Consider the following 6,000-nt stretch of genomic DNA (forward strand, 5'->3'; position numbering starts at 1 on the left):
ACAGACAGTGTAACAATGCCTTTGCCCTCCTGAACCAGACAGACTCCTGTACATCTAGTATTCTGTCTGATACTCTACCCACTAATACAAGCCTATGTATTGATTTTTGCCTATGAGATTGTATAAGATTGTCTACCTGTTCCACAGCGGTTGAATTTGTTAATATACGTGTAAGGCTGTTGCCGTGTTTTTATGCCCTGGCCCTCTCTTGTTTGGCTAAGCTCCGGTCTAGAAAGGGAACCCAGCTGCACTTTAGGCGTTCTAGGGACGGGAAGCCGCCCCTTAAACACCTAGCATAACACACTGGAATATACACTGTGTATGCATACTGCAGAAAACAATGGCATACATACACACGTTCGCTGCATTCACACAGTACATAAAGAAGGCATCTAGTTATCGATACACAAAATGCATACTTAAGAGACTAGCTATACATACACGCATCTGGAAATCATACTTAAGCTCCATACATAAGACGTGCACAGGCCTGCAAACATTTTAAACAAGCCTACATACATCTACATACACATTACATACAAATATTCATAAACATACATCTATCTACTACAATACACACATCTGAAAATACCCTCAAAAATTAACTCTCACACACACACACACACACACACACACACACACACACACACACACACACACACACACACACACACACACACACGCACACACACACACACACAGGACAGTCGCGAATACCAAGATATGAAAAAAATAAACTCCCCCATTTAGGGCCATTTAAGTGGGATAGGCATCAATTTCTGGCCACTCCTGGGCAAGTGACGATACCTTCAGAGAGAGAGAGAGAGAGAGAGAGAGAATACGGAAAGGGGTGATTCCTCATTTTTTCAAAGCCACAGAACTAACCAAACTAATCTACCTCCCCTGCATTATGCTACAGATCTTTTATGGCAAATGCTCAGACGAAGTTGCATCCATTGTGCCATCTCTCCATGCCTTCCCCTATGCTACACGGGCATCTGGTAATGCTCATTATTGTTATGTCACACTGTCATATTGCAGAACTTCCGCCTATCAGAAATCTTTTATTCCCCGAACTATATCTCTGGAACTCGCTTCCCCAGGGTTGGTTCCCTCTTCAACCTATAGCTGTTCAAGTCCAATTGTTACAAATTTTTTAATGAATGAAGGACACCTGTAATCTGGTGTATGGATTGTTTAAATCATTTTTTTTCCTCCCGCTGTTCTGTTATTAAAAAAAAAAAAAAATCAACACCGAATGCTCTGTAAGTGAAAGTATTATGACCTGTATGTTGTTACTTCACTGCCACAACCATAACCACAGTTACTCATTTCTCTGCCACAGCAATAACCAGTCACACTGCCCTACCACAGCATTACCACCGCCGGTGAAAATCGAGTTAGTTATTGTGTAAGTTATCTCCGTCACCAACCCCATCTTTTACTACAAATATCTCAGTCACAGAACTAACCACCGTACACCACAGCACTAACCACTCTAAACCACAGCACTGATCACCCTACACCACAGTACTAACCACAGCTGGTGAACGCCGAGCGAGACAGTGAGAAAGAGCGCCACATACATCTTTTGTCATTTATCTCAGCCACACCACTAACCACACTATACCACAGCATTAACCACATTATACTCTACCACAGCACTAACCACACTCAGTGGCGACTTCAGGGGGTGGCCACGGCCACCACTGAAATCTCAATGGGCACCCCTGTGGCCACCCCAGATGTGATAGGTAGTTGGTCAAGTTCAACACAATAAGATGGGACAAACTCTAGTCACTGAACACCACTTTCTGCTTCATGTTCGTAGGCCAACTCCTAATCCATAAAGTTACTTGTTCACAAATACACTGGTCACCGCTTTATTGAGGCCCCGTGGACCTCCAAATTTGATTGTTCTTGCGTTTGGCTCTTCTGCCAATGATCTGATGCTTTTATTGTGATGGTGCGCGAGCTCCGTAGAGGCAGATCCTACGTTTCACACTATAGTTCGACGATTTCATCACAGGTGCAATTTTTAGTTTAAATGTTCACATAACATTATTGTACACACTTTGTTTGGTGTTATGGTTTGTTTCGTTTGTTATAACTGTTTCTTTACAGTTTTCATACTTTAATTTTCGGTGTTTGTGGTCAGCTTGGCACATTTCGTTTAATGTTGTATTCTAAAATACAATAAAAACCTGGCCTTGAATACAAACATTACAATGGATTCTAACATGAGTTTTGAAGTTCATTTATGATTCATCTGTGCACAGGCTGAGGCAACTGCCGTGCACTGAACATCTGTATTTACATATTTTGACCGCCTGCCATTCATTAAGGTTCGCTATCCCATGGACACCCACACTAGCTCTGTGTCCAATTTTGGCCACCCCAGTCAAAATGTCTTTGATATGCCACTGACACTACACTCTACCCCAGCACTAACCACGACGCTAGGGGGAAAAAAAAAAAAAAAAAAAAAAAAAAAAAAAAACGGCTGACACAAAGTGGTGGGAATTCGTTTTGATCAGCGAAATTTACCTCTCCATTACTTATCGTTACTTGAAGCCAGGTTACTAACGACATTATACCACAACAGCCAAATTACACCACAACACCCCATAATTATCCATACTACACCACATATCCACACTACAACGCACCACCACATATCCACGTGACCACATATCCACACTACAACGCACCACCACATAACCACACTACACCGCACCACCACATCCGCACTACACCACACCACCACATAGCCACACTACACACCACCACATACCCACACACCACCACCACAGCCAGCCAGTGCCATGGGAGTTTTGCGTACCGGTAGAGAAACACGACCCACCTCACCCTTACGAACTCTCTTTGACAACTACCGTATTCACTATCTCACTGGCTCGGAGGATGCCACTCTAAGCCTCCCTGTCCTTTACCTCATCTCTCTCTCATCTCTTACTAACTTCACTATCTCCTCTTTCATTTTACTCTTCATCTCCTTCGCAACTTTGTCCGTAGATTCCTCACTATTCACTGATATCACTTCTCACTCACCCACCTCACTACCTTATTACCTCTTTATTCATCCCTTATTACTCATCTCGCCTTCCATCACTCACCACTCATCCCACTTTTTCACTCACCTCTCATATTCATCACTTTTCTTCTTTCATCTCACTACTTATCTTTCTGCTCTCTCTACTTATCTCTTTTCTTCCTTCTTCTCTCACTACTCTCTCCAATTTTTCTCACCACCTCATTCATTCCTCGCTACTTCTCACCTTCCTCACTCATGACTTCACTCCATCACCCTCTCCAATTTACTATCCTCATCTTTTATTCACCTCATTTACTCTCCTCACATTTCTTTACTCAACACCTTCCTGTGAAGCCACACTTATTCACATCATATTCCTAATGTTCCTCACTTTCACCCTCACTATCCCTCATTATTTCACTTCGTCACATTTCTAGGTTTTTACTTTATTCTCCACCTCACCCCGCAAAACTATCAACATCACCTTCACTCCACCTGTCACCGTCCTAACCTCATCTTCCTCACCATCAACCCTAACTTCTCAGCCTTCCTTCTACCTCACACATATTCCTCACATTCTCACTTTCCGCTCACCATCAGCCTCATCTTCAATCCTCAGATTTCTTACGTCCCTCAGTTTTACCTCATCATCTTCACCTCTACTACCTCTCTTTTCACATTATCCCTCCCCTCACCTCACATTCCTCCTCACCTTCCTTCAGTAGTCCCTCACCTCCTCACCTCTCACTTCCTCCCTGTCACCTTCTTGTCTTCCTACACTTTTCCTTAGTCTTCTCAATATCTATCTAGCCATATATATATATATATATATATATATATATCACCATCATCATCATCATCATCATCATAACCCTATTCAGTTCTAAAAATGGCGTAGGTAAATTCCAGGAAAAAAAAAAAACTATCATCGGTGCCCGGAGAAAGTGGATCAAATCTCCATTCACTTACCATTCACTTTCAGATAATTTGACGTACTATACAGCTTGCGAAAGATGACATATAAATGTAGAGACAAAGTTGTACAATACATTAAAACGGAGGTGAAGGGATAAGGTGTACAAGTTTAAGAATAAGTAAAGTAGCTGAGTAAGAAGAGGTAAGTCATGAAAAGGTAGGAAAACAAGGTGGGAGAGTATGTTAAGTTGAATGATGTGCCTTGGGATGAGGTCGTCGATGAGCAGGGACGCTGATACATGCAAGTCTTTTAGAGAGAGAGAGAGAGAGAGAGAGAGAGGGGGGGGGAAGAGGGGAGGGAGATATGGGAGTGAGGCACGATAGGAGGAATGAGAGAGGGGAATGAAGGAGGAATAAGAAAGGGGGAATAAGGTGTGAATGAAGGGGGAACGATATAGGGGAATGAGGTAAAGGAAACGAGATAAGGGGAATGAGAGGAGAATGAAGGGGAAAAGAGGGCGGGAAAGGGAAGGAGGAGGAGGATGACAAGCAAAACGTATAAACAAATTAACCTCATGACTAATCATAAAAACCAAGGAAGTCTGGTCAGGGAAGTAAAAGCCTGTTTGATGCTTTAACCTCACATGAGCAAGGACTGTGCGGCTTTTTTTTTTTTTTTTTTTTTTTCCCCCTGATAAAGTCTGATTCACGTTTCTTGATTTTTCATCGATGGATTTGGGGTAAGTGGATTCTGAACTGTCCCTATACACTCTCAATCACACTTTCTCACACACACATACACACACACACACACTCACTATATATATATATATATATATATATATATATATATATATATATATATATATATATATATATATACACAGTATAATTCCATACCACTCCTATTTCCAGCTTACATTAGTTTGCCTTATAAACTCAGCTTCATTTCTGTATACCATCCCAAACAATATTTATGCATATACGGTACTTTTCATCTTCCCCTCTCTTTCTCCTTCCCTACCTCTTCCTCTAAACATTCTTTGATCTTATTCTCGCCCTGTTGCATTTTTTTTTTTTTTTTGTACACTTAGTCCACTTTCAGATAACAGTATTTTATTCTAGCTATTCTGCATTTTTTTTTAAATTCTATCCCGCCTCAAATCACGTCTCTGGGATTTTTTTTTTTTTTTTTTTTAATTCTTACCATTACTGGAAGGTAGTGAGACTGGTTAGCCTTGAAAGTCAGAGACCAGTTTTTGCCCGCCCCTTCGTGTTACCTCAGCCTGCGTGCAAGAGGAACACAGTTGACTCTCACTAGTAAGCAGGTAGATTTTTACTTATTTGTATACTGGTTTACTTTTGGATATACATTATAGTACTTTCACGTTAATTTGGCCTAGATTTTTGTCCTTTTGTAACTTCACATACCTAAATGGCTGAATGACAATACTACAGCTGAACACCCTTTCTATAGCCCCTCTTCGTGACTATCAACATTTCAGTGTTAAAGCCCTCTCCCACATCGGCGAAAGTGGGGAAGATAAAGTCACGATGTGTCAAAAATCCCTAATCGTGGGTATTCGTGATCAAAATCTTGTCCATTCGTGGCATGTCGCCGATACGTCGCACAAGGTGGAAATTTGTCGTGGGGGGCCACGACGTTTTCATGCTGCATGAAAACGTCATGGGCCTCCACGATTTTGTAAAATTTCGCAGATTAGTCGTCGACAACAAGACGACGCCTCGGCGACGTCGGCGATTACCCGGCGTATAAACCGCGTATGATCGCTGACATCGGCGAGGCGTCGGCGGTGAAAAAAACCGTTAAGGCCCTCTCCCACTTCGGCGAAAGTGTGGAAGATAAAGTCACGATGTGTCAAAAATCCCTAATCGTGGGTATTCGTGATCAAAATCTTGTCCATTCGTGGCATGGCGCCGATACGTCGCACGAGGTGGAAATTTGTCGTGAGGGGCCACGACGTTTTCATGCTGCATGAAAACGTCGTGGCCCTCCACGATTTTGTAAAATT

This window comes from Coenobita brevimanus, chromosome 92 (assembly GCF_032717465.1).
Source record: "Coenobita brevimanus isolate Jiangsu-jjx chromosome 92, ASM3271746v2, whole genome shotgun sequence".
NCBI lineage: Eukaryota > Metazoa > Arthropoda > Malacostraca > Decapoda > Coenobitidae > Coenobita > Coenobita brevimanus.